Below are 12,723 nucleotides of genomic sequence, written 5' to 3'. Positions count from 1 at the left end.
TTAATGTTTAGAAGTTAATATGACATTTGATATGACGTTTAGGATATTTTAAGGAGACTTTTAAATTTTGAACCATTTGTTACAAAATTACAGTGTAGGACAGGCCACAGTTGGTCATTAGTCATGGGACCAAGTGATATGAAACCCCTACGCGCCATGCAGTGCCGTATTTAGAGCTGAAAAAGCCTTAACCTATTTGAGATATGGGGCCCTATATAAGTCTAAATATTGTATGTAACTGCTAAATATTTCTTGGAGGCCCTAAGCTAAAGCTTATGTTGCATAGAGGTAAATCCGACCCTGGCCCATGGTTGTTACACCATCGGGTATGGGCCCCTAAATGGTCGTGGGCCCGGGTTCATTGAACCCCTTCGCGCCATGGATGCTACGCCACTGATCCAGATGTAGATCTAGCAAACTACGAAGATGACGACCTAGTCTGTAGTCAGAGAAGAGTCGCCATTCCTGTTGATGTGTGGATAAATGTAGATGTTTTATGCGAGGGTTCCCGGTCATTTCATCCCCGGTCATTTCATCCTCTGGTCACTTCATCCCCGGTCATTTCATCCTCTGGTCACTTCATCCCCTGGTCACTTCATCCCCGGTCATTTCATCCCCTGATATTTTCATCATCTGATCATTTTTATCTATAATTGTAATTTTAAAAATCATGAAATGAGCAATATTTAATATATTCATTTTTTATTTAAATGACAAAATTGTAACACGTTAATGTTTAAAAGGAATTAAAGCAAAACTTATACAGGCGACATGATATCACGAGGATGGGTGAACTCCGCCTTTATTAGAAAAAAATAAAACCTTATTTCAAGGCTAAAAATGACCGCCCATTTTCAAAAAAAAAAAAAAAAGAGCGATTGAAAAATAAAATAAAGTGAAACATGGTCGTACTTTCACCACACCTTGGCCTTTGATGATAAGTTATCAGCGGCATGATCATTATTATTCTAATCGCACTTCAATCTCTCAAAAGATTTCCACTACTTGCACTACACCTTGGCCTTTGATGATAAGTTATCAGCGGCATAATCATAATTATTCTAATCGCACTTCTATCTCTCAAAAGATTTTTTACTACTTCCACCAAACCTTGGCCTTCGATCCGGATAATATTATATTACAACCCCCACATCCAATAGAAGCGCTATAGCTAAGTACACAACCAGATTTACAATATAATATAAGATTTCTCATTAAAAAAACAAAGTGGAAGAGGAAACACTATACACGCATTAGTAACAAGTCATAAAATGTCAAAAAGCATTCGACACAATCATATTTATATATAAAATATTTAATTGGGGATGAAGTGACCGGGGGATGAAGTGACCAGGAGATGAAGTGACCAGGAGATGAAGTGACCAGGGGATGAAATGACCGGGGATGAAGTGACCGGGGATGAAGTGACCGGGGATGAAGTGACCGGTCACCTTATGCGAGTTAGAACTAGACACAATCAACAGAACAGTTAAGAGATAGATTCAATAACTCCAGCTGATAACTTCAACAATTTAATGAATAAAAAGGGCCCACCAAGACGACCGAACAACAGTCCAGACCGCATACCGCACTTAACAGACTAGACATATATTGCATATATCAGAAATATTATCGTTCGCGAAGATGTGACCACTGCCTTCACTATGACGTCCACCTGTAGATAACTTATTGTACTAAATAACACATAATAAGAGAAGATGCTAGTTTATTTTCTATTTTCTCTTATTATTTATATAAAATCAAATCTGGTTTGATATATACAGCTCCTCTTTCGCGGTTGAAGATGAACACAATGGACTTCATTCACCAATCGTAAACAAACAACATTTAGCCACGTAATAATATTGATAAAACACATCACGTGACAGCCTTTATGGATTACGTATTTTGCATAGAAGAGATAGAGAATCACGTGGCTATATGTTGTTTGTTTACGATTGGTGAATGAGGTCCATTCGCATTTCCTGTTTGAATGTCGCCTTTTGAAAAATCAGCATATAGGCCTACGCCAATATTTTGAGTAGAGCTGAACCATAGGTTCTTGAAACTCTAGGCCAGCAAAAGCGAGCAAGAGCTCCCTCTCACCGGCCTGATTGAACCGTGTGTTCTGTCTGGCTGAGGGTCTTGTGTCAATTTTGACGCTGTCATTTCCAGTGACAGTGTCGCTGCGGACTCGCGGACTAGAGTCTCGGTCGGAGGCCGCGTACACAGGGAACCTCTGCCATTTTCCAATAAATACGAAGATGGCTACAAAGTCCAATCATGGTCCAATGGACCTCATTCACCAATTGTAAACAAACAACATTTAGCCACGTGGTGCTTTATCTCTTCTATATAATTTACGATCTCATGTTTAATTCATGATGGTTGTCACGTGACTTTTTTTTTCATTGTTTTATCAATAAGATCACGTGACTAAATGTTGTTTGTAGTTTCAAATTTTATTCTTGCATACAAGCTGCTTACAATCCATTTTTGTATCAAAGGCTAGACACTGAGGAGTCTTACCAAATTTAAGCATATAATAGGAAGGAATAAATCCAGGAACAAAATCAGCTATTATTAGCAGGATTTAGTTGCCAGACTTGTAAATTTTTGGATTTGAGTGGGTGCCATTCCCATGATTTCCATTTATGTTTTACAGGCGGCGATACCGATAATTATTTTTACCAATATTTAAAAATATTATAGGAAGGATCACAGCAGGGACCCCTTTGTAGTGAACACCAGTAATGTCCAAACATTTTTAGAACGTGGGTAAAAAAAAAATAATTACCGACTCATGGATCAATCCCCCCCCCCTCCAAAAAAAAAAAAAGTAGAAGTCGAATCCAAGGTTAGCGAGCTTCAGCAGACTCATTCACTGTGGGTCAATGTTTCATTGGGTTGGATAGAATGGCAAAGTGGGCCGGAAAAAGCCCCCGGCCCCTATGCTGGAAATCGCTGGCCCACACAATATGACATTGCGTCAATTCATTACACTTAGATCAGAACCACCTATGCGAACATCACAAGTCTATAATGACATTGTGTGCAGTAATAGCACTTAGGTCGAGACAAAGTACACCACAATGTGATAGCATGTCAACTCATCACACTTAGGTCAGGACCTTCACGTACGCCACTAAATTTATACAATAAATGTGAACAGTTATCACATCAAAATTTTATTTTAACATAAACACTATGATTGAATTTTTTAAATTTAAAAATATTTAAAAGCAAATTTATATAGCAGCTCTATTTGCCTTTCTTAAACATTCGTCCATAGAAAATACTTCTTAGAATATGTTTTATTAAAGTTAGGTGACATTTCCTATCAAAATTACTTGCATCTTTTAACTGATAGAAATCGATAAATAATGTGTTGGTCAGATGAAATGCACGTGTGATTATAGAAATACATTGTAAAGCATTAATGAGACAGACATTGCTTAGGCCAAAACCTAAGCTAAAAAGAGTTGCTAAAGCCATAATTTTAATTATCTATAATCTAAATAAAAAGTTAAGTTATAATCTAAATAGTACGAGTTACTAAAGTCATAATTAAAATAAAAGAGCTGCTTAAGTCCTAATCATAAACTTATATATTATATCTAGACTGGAAACCGGAAACTAATTCTTATCCATGATTGATCGATTCACACACACACACACAGATATATATTATATACGCAACTCTTATTCAAGCTCTAATAGAAGTCGCTCCAATCAATCTTTTCTGTCTTAGAAAAGAAATGATCTTTATCTTATCTTTAGTTTTCAAAGTTTAGAAATAATGTCTTATCTTTAGTTTTCAAAGCTTAGAAATAATGCAAAATCATTTCTCGGATTTTCTTTAGAATGGACTATTAATCATATAACTATATATTCAAGCTAATATTTGAAACAAAGCCATTTCCTGTTAGTTTACATTGAGATGTTTCAAAAAAGCTAGCTCGAAATAGTTCATGTCTGTTGCTTTTAATCATCTATGTACATTTAAATAGATTGATTACCTAGATCTTTCTAGATTATGTATCAAGAAATTGCAAAATAATAATTATGACACGAGAGTAATCTTATTTTTGATGTTCAATTACTAGTTCTAAATCTAAAAATTAAATTATATGTTACAAAGGTTAGATTGGGGAGGGGGTATTATTATTCAGAAAAATATTAAAGTTTTTTAACTATTTCTACGTAAAAAGATAGAAGAAGAGACGTTGACGATTTAAATGTAACATTCAAACTAATAATGTAACACGATAATATAATGAAACTAAAGTGAAAACGTGAGAATTTGATCACAAACAAAACAGAGAACAGATGAAAAAAAAAAAGAAACATGCAGAAGAGAACATAAAAATCGGGGTAAGGTTATTAGAGATACATGGGAATAAAAAGTGTTATTCTATATTGTGGTGTTGTATGTGCAGTCATTGCTTGAAACTTTTGATGCAGCAACAACTGTTGTGAATGTCTGAGAGTTTCACTTACCTTACGGCTAATTGGATTGCTCTTTCCAACCTTACAGTGGCAGACGTCAATTGCAGCACGATTAAGGAGATTAAGCATCATAGTGTGTGTGTGAGTTTGTGTGAGTGCATTAAGTGTGTACGTGTGTGTCCAGGGCCGGCCTTAGATAATTGCAGGCCTTATGCAAAGTGAATTTGGTATCCCCATATCAAATCAAAAAAATATTTTAAAAAACGCGAAAAAGAAAATTAAGCAATTTATTTAAAACCTAGTCAGGCTACCTGGCTAGTATATACTAACAATAAGATTGGGCACAAGTTTTGCTATTTTTTCTTTTAAAAAATGTTTTAAGTCCTGTGCGATGCCCCCGCCAATTGTAGCCCCCCTAGGCCTTGGCGGCTGTCTTGTTTGCCTATGCCAAAGGCCGACCCTGATGTGTGTTTTAAGTGCGTGCGTATAATAATTAGTAATTTAAATAATTAAAAGTTTTTGGGACGGGTAAGATGCATTCGATTATATTTGTAAAAAGAAGAAAAATAGAAGAAAAAAATCTGCATTGTAGCTATAAATTAAATCTAGAGAACGAAGAAGATCTAGATCTACATAGATTCTAGTAGATAGACTAAATATATAAATATAGATCTAGATTCTAGTTAAACTAGTAGATGTAGTTCTAGAGATCTTTATTTCATTGAGCATCAAATGAAAACTAAAAAATGCTAAAAGATCTAGATCTAGTAATCGATCTAGACTCTATATGACTAGATTCTATATCTAGATCTACAATAAATCTCTCATAGATCTAGAGTCTATAATGAGTATGTTTATATAGATCTAATTTCTTCATTATTTGTAAGATTTCATCAATACTTAATGTTATAGACAAATCATTTAGATCTAGAAGCTAGTACTCAACTAGTCTAGTAGACTCTATGATCTATAAGTCTATGTATCTTGCCTACTCTAGATCTACTATCATCTATTCTAGATCATATATATAGATCTAGTTCTCGATTCTCCTTATGTAGATCTACACACTCTCCCGACAAGTCAGTTGATCTAGATCTATCTAGATTCTAGATCTATATATCTAGAATCTAAAGATAGTCATGCAAATGAATTTTAAACTTACGAGGTTCAATGTTAGTTTTTTCTTCTATTTTTGATTCTAAGAAGAGTCCTACCTTTGAGTAATAAATAATCCAATCTGCTCCAATAATCCGTGCTATTTCAATAATCCAAGTTGTAAGGAATATCCAATTGTTGAATCACATTAAATTATCCAAAAAAGTAGATGATTGAAAAAGAAATATTGAACACAAGAACACCAATAACAACACGTCTGCTTCCACTCAAAGTAGGTCTATTCTAGATCTAGGTGGCCTCAAACTATCTCTACATGAGAAAAAAAAAAGTTAACTTCCGGTCAATGCAATGTGAATGTTTTGCTTCGCTTGAATGAATTACGTTACGTGTAAAACTAATGTAGCAGTTGGAATTCGTTCAATATACTGATAATAAGGCGTGTCTTCGAGTCCGAAGATTAATTAGGTATGCAGTATTTCACGTGGTTAACCAGTCCCAGCTGCGGCCTACATATTTTGCCACATTCACGTAGAACGTAGACAAAACCATTTTCCATTTTGGTGGATTTAGATTTTCTTTTCGCCGTCGACATCAGTCCTCGGCAGTAGATTTTCGTTTGGCCTTAAATGTGTGTCCCGCGGCCTTTGAAAGAGATATCCAGCTGTCTGGATCCGCTGCTTGCTTTAATATTCATATCAGTATTGATGAGAACTAAACTAAATTTTTTTAGTTAAACTAAAACTAAGTTTGAACTAAAAAAAAGTAATTAAACTTTTAGTTAATCACAAATTGAAAAAATTAGTTAAACTAAACTAAGAAACTTTAGTTAAACTTTTACTAACTATTTTGACCTTTTTTAAGGACGAAACAGCCAAACTCTCTAACTAACTCTAGATAGATTCTAGAATATTCTGGATCTAATATCTTCTACAAACGAAATGATCAGAAATATAATCTGGGTCGAGAATTAGATCTAGCTACTAGACCTAGATCAAATAATTAATATTTTAATCTAAAAATAATCTAAGAAATACTAGTTACTAATACTACTACTACTACTACTACTACTACTACTAGATCTAAAATCTAGATAGTCTAGTAGATATCTTAGTAACTCTAGATCTAGAGATTTTAGATTATTATAATTATGATTATAACTAGATGATATGGGTATTTAGATCTATATACTCTAGTAGATAATACTAGATTTAATAGATCTAGATAATAGATATAAGTATATTTATAATAGAAGTTGATGTAGATCTAGTCTAGATTTAGTTAATTTAGTATTAGACCTAGTATAGTGACGACTATTATTAGTATTATAGTCATTATAGATCTATCATCTATGCATCTTAGGTCTTAGTATAATAGTTAGTTGACGACTATTATTAGTATTATAGTCATTATAGATCTATCATCTATGCATCTTAGGTCTTAGTATAATAAGTAACCTAGATCTAAATATATCTAGATCTAATCAAGACTCTAATTCTAGAATGGTAGAATCTCTAAACTAAAAGATATAGTCTAATAAAGTAAAGTAATATAGATTTCAATTAATAGATATTTACATCTAGATCTAAGACTACAAAGAGTTAGACTCTACTTAAGACTAAGACACTAAAATAATTAAATATAGACTTATGACTATAGATCTAATAGTAGTAATAGACTAGACGTCACTAGACCTAGTAAAAAGTTTTAAAATAAGAGTCGACATTTCTCTTACATCTATAGTAAAGCAAAATTATTTGCCTGCAGCTATACAGGAACACACTGGTGTTTAATAAAAAGCAGCAAAATGTAGATCTATAGAAGCAAGGAATTAATCAGGATTTATCAAGCAGCGAAACTTGCTAAAAATATAATGAACACGTTTATTTTTCTCGCCTTTCAAATACCTTGAATTGGCGGGAATAGCGACCATTATAGGGAAAAGGTCAAAAGGCTTTCTAGTGACCTGTGCAGCTAGTTTATTCTCCTCTCTATTCTCCGTTTTATATATATATATTCCCCAAATTACATAGGTCTAAATATTTATTGGTATGTATGTTAAAAAAGTTTGTAAAATTTGTTATTAAACTTTTTAGTTTGTAACTAAAAAAAAATAATTAAACTAGGATTTTAACTAAACTTTTTTTTTAAATTAAACTTTGGCCACTCTTTAGTTAACTTTTGCCCATTACTAAGCATATGTAATGAGAGAAATTTGACAGTTCTCAAATAAAAAAAAAAGAAACAAAAAAGGTCGACTTGTTGAGCCTATCTAGTATAGCAAGATCTTATTTTTTTTTACTCAAAAGACGTCTTTGTTTACTTTTTTTTTTTTTTTTTTTTGAGGTTTATGTTCCAAAATTTATTTATAATTTAAATGGAAATACAAATTAGTTTTTTCCCCTGGCAACATTAATAAAACTCCCCTCTCCTTATCACAAGGTTCTTAGCGCTTCTAAAATCTCCTAAAAAATTAAAAGTCCCTAAAATTCTACTAAAAATTGCCAGAATTCTCCTAAAATGTTGTCCACTCTCCTAAATTTGTTACCCAATATTTTTTTTTGAAATTAGAATTTTGCTTATTTCTTGCTAAAAATGTGGGTGGAAAAAAACAACAACAGGTAACTAGGCATTCTGATCGCATGACGTTACGGGCTGGCTGTGTTAATGAGCTGACCAGTGACGCGTTTACACCGCCTTTCACCGTGACCTCCGTGTCCCTCTCTCTCTCTCTCTCTCTCTCTTTCTCTCTCTCTCTCTCTATGTTGAATGTGCCGGGACCCGCGACCTCGTGATTGAAGATGACCTTGACTCAAGCAAGCATTTCACCTGGCAGCGTAGAAATGGTTGTTCCCTTTCATTGTTCCGACTAAAGGCGCGCTAGATCTAGTTTGTAGTGATTATTGTCTATAATTAGAGCAATTACCAGCCTAATGTGTGGACAACACCCCTCCGGGCCCTCCCTCAACCCTTACTTAAAATCTTCTTATTCTAACTGTAAGAAAGACCGTAAGAAAGTCCGTAAATCATCTAGCTAGAAATAGTAGGCTATCTAGATTGAGTTAGATATACGTTAGATCTAGTGAATCTAGTGAAGACGATTCGCACCTAACCTGAAAACTCCGTAAATTTTAGTCAATTCAATGATCTCTATACATCTAATGTCTAGATTATTCTAGAGCAGGGGTGGGCAACCTTTTTGTATCGAGGGCCGCATTAACAAAATTTTGGGAATGGGGGGCCGCATAATCAAGAGGGAAAAAAAGAAAGCTGCCCTGTCTGCTAGCCCTAAATCAGAGGCATACACATGTACGAATTGTGGCAAAGTCTGCCGTTCTAGAATTGGCTTGATTAGCCACACCAGATTCTGACCCGTCTCAAAATTAAGCCAAAACCAGTGACTCATTTGGGCGCATCCATTGCCTTTCGAGACAAAAGGAGCCATATATATATATGTGTGTGTGTGTGTGTGTGTGTGTATACTTACAACTTAGAAAAATACGCTAGTTAACTGTATAATGTCTTTTAATTCATATTTATACTGTATTATACATTCACTTTTCCTTTTTATCACATTCCAAATTGAGGAATTACTAGAGTTAGCAATTTCTGAAACCAATTTAACAATTTTTTTTTAAATTTGCTATTGTCTTTTCATATTACATTTCACCACAAATGTACAGTTGTACTTAATGTGAGGAATTTAACTATTTACACTCGTGCGTAATGTTCCTGAATTGTGGAACTAGCTTTCCAGTTGTTATACTTGTGACTGCTGTCAAATTATAGTCATTCACCATCGACCTGTGATTACACTTGTTTATTTTCCACAAGAAAAATACTTGTTCACATATGTATGTGTACCAAAAGAATGTAAAAAAATTAGCTGCAAAATTTTTTTAAAGTTTGGAAATACAGCTTCTGGCACCCATTAAGCTACCGTGGAAGTACTGACTTGAACTTCTCTTACAGGTTATAATTTGCATGGCGTTATGTCCTCTGGAGCTGAATCAGCTTCTGCACTAAATGGTGAGCTGATGGTATTGAAAACTGGTTCTTGACGTCTTAAAATTTGCCTTCATAAATTTCATAATCCAAATAAGTTTTCAACAAAGGAAAATGACAAAACCTATTTTCCCCTGCTGGCCTGGAGAAATTGGAAAGCCTTGTTTGAAAAATTTAACATGCATTACATAAGCAAGCAGCCCATTGCAATAGCTACCATGAAAAACATAAAATATCTTCCACTCTTCATTAGAAATATTAGTTTCAAAGTCACAGTCAATATCCATCTAAGAATATGGACATTTCTACTTTGAGAATTTATATTCTTCTCATTACCTTGCCCATGCTAAGCCAGCGGATGCATCGGAATATTTAGTTTATATATCTACAAGTACTTTTCTATACTGCCTGTGGTTATGACCGTAAGTCTAATGTTTTTATTACCGCTTTTTCTTTCGCATAATATGTTTAGAATTCATGCAGCTTTGTGCAAACTTTTCTGTTTAGAGTTTATGGTTGGGATATTCTTTAAAAAAAAAGTTTTTCTCAGTCAAAGATCGAGCTCCATCAGTTGTTACAATTGCCATCTTGTTCCAATCATACCCAACATTCAACACAGTTCTTCAAAGCATTGAAGAAATACTGGCCTGAGATTGTGTCTTTGACTTTATATAATGAGAGAGTTTCGATAATTTGTAGGGAAATTTAGAATTATTTTTAATAGATTAGCATTTTTATATGTATATACTGTGGGTACACATGATTTCTGTAGGTATTCGCGGGCCGCATAAAACACTTCAGCGGGCCGCATGTGGCCAGCGGGACGTAATTTGCCCACCCCTGCTCTAGAGATACGATAGATCTAGATTTACGCTAAATCACTAGAATATTTAATACGCAAATGTCAACTAAACATACAAATGGTCCTGTTTATTACAGGCTCTGTTTATGAGGAGGATTTAAAGCACAGTTAATAAAAGAATAAAACATTACCCCAAATGCACACCACGTCTCTAGTATTTATAAGATAGGCCTACATATAGGAACTAAAAATGTACATTTCCACCACATTATGAAGGCACCTCTTAGAATCTATATATATAATTCTCTTCTTCGATCAACAGTTTGGACGAGCAAGAAGTAAAGGAAAGATCACTCTCTTATTTCTGCGGATTGTAACCCCACGAAAAAACAAGAGGGGGGAGAACAAGTGGGTATTCACATGTCGCTACGGATGGCTGCGCGCTGGACTGTTAAACCCACACTACAAACAGCGATATTCTTGCGGACGTCGGTATGGACAGTATAGATGGACTTTTTATAGTCCGACAATTATGCTTGGCAGAGTTCGTCTCCTTTATGGGGGACGACAGTATGCCAAAGGCAATCTTTTTGTTGAGCTGAAGTAGTCAGCGTAACAGAGATGTCCCACAGAAACGTTGTAAAGAATTGCTTAGGCACCAAATTACTTCAACTGACATAGAAGAGAGCTCCTGGTTGCAGGCGGCTTCAGAACAAGACAGATGGAGATCACTTACAAAGGCCGCGGGATACATATTTCAGACCAAAAGAAAATCCGCTGCCGATGACAGACGTAGACGGCGTAAAGAAAATCTAAATGGACACGCAGTAGACAATTTTTATGCCTGCGCTGGATGTGGCAAAATATGTTGGTCACAGCTGTATCCACGAGAAATTATGCAATCCTCTTTAATATTCAGACTCGAAGACAAGTTTCATATTTAATGTTAAGTAAATGTAATAAAAAAAGAAGATGAGAAATAAACCCAACATTTTGCAAATGCATTTTTCATGTTATTTACTAGATCTAGATTTTATAAACTCCTAATTGTTATCAATACTTTTTTTTAATCTACTTTTTTTTTCATTGCAATGTGGATATTTTTATTACAAAAACTCTTTTTAGTCTTTTATTCAACATGGACATTTTTTGCTTTGGTCGCTAAACGAGTGTCATATCAGACACTTATATTCGTACGATGTCCTGACAGTGAGAAAGTATTCTCCCTTAAGGTGCGAGCCCCTCTATGCGGTCACGGAGGTCACGCTCTATGTCGCTGGGCTATGATCTGCTTTGGGATCATGTTAGAACGGTGCATTTATTTCTTTTGGTGCCGATAAAATTTATCCCACAGAGACATGGATTAAAACATTATTTACGTGTATTTCCCGACTTTTCCGTTGAAAGTTTGAAAGCCTTACATATTTATTATGTAGGTCTACCCCTCCCCCTACTCACCCTGTATTATCTTAGAACTTGAATAGATTCTAGTTCTTCTTTTTAGCATAGTTTTCTGTTTTAAATGCATGACGCGTATGACGTAATCATCTTCTTTTTTGAAGTAACGTCTGTATTATATAAGATAAGATAAATGGCCTACCATAGCTTGGCTAAATCTGCACCCGTCACCGAATTAATGTTTATTTCTACCTCCTTCGCCTCCCGTCCCATATACAGCTGTTTACAATTATTCGGTATTCGCGATAAGTTTACATTGTTTGAATAATTAGTTTCTTTTCCTCTTCTACTAGTAATGAATCTCCCCCCTCCCCTCCCAATTTCACACGATTCACAAAAAGTGAAATTGTCATCTAGAACCAAATTACAATCTAGGCGAGACATAGCAACACACAATATGAGAATAATGATGTCAAAAATTTAATAGTTATATATTAAAATATCAATAGGCCCTATACAATTCTATAGTAGGATTTAGCTTCTGAAAAAAAGGCAGAAACAACTTTATGAATACACCGAAGTTTTCTTTTGTATTTTGTTTTTTACTGATTAAGAATTAGATTTTTTTATTTTTTTTTTTAAATCTTAGTCTATGTAATTTAAAATCTCACACACCAGCAGATAATGAAAGCATCACCTAATTTTTGGTGTACAAAATTGACACAAAATAATTATATCTTCACAGAGTTGCCTACAAGTATCTTGCGTATTTTTGTACGCAAATGGACACGGAAATACGCGAGTACGGTTTAACATCTGAAAAGGAAATACGCATTCCTCCCGCGAAAGCAAAAAAAAAAGTTTTAAAAATTTTTATAAAAATTTATAAAAAAAAATAATACAAAAAACAACAACAACAACAAACTAACAAAAACAAAAAGAACAAAACCAAAAAC

The sequence above is a fragment of the Biomphalaria glabrata genome, chromosome 1 (assembly GCF_947242115.1).
Source record: "Biomphalaria glabrata chromosome 1, xgBioGlab47.1, whole genome shotgun sequence".
In the NCBI taxonomy this organism is placed as follows: Eukaryota; Metazoa; Mollusca; class Gastropoda; family Planorbidae; genus Biomphalaria; species Biomphalaria glabrata.
Note: the sequence above shows the minus strand (reverse complement) of the source record.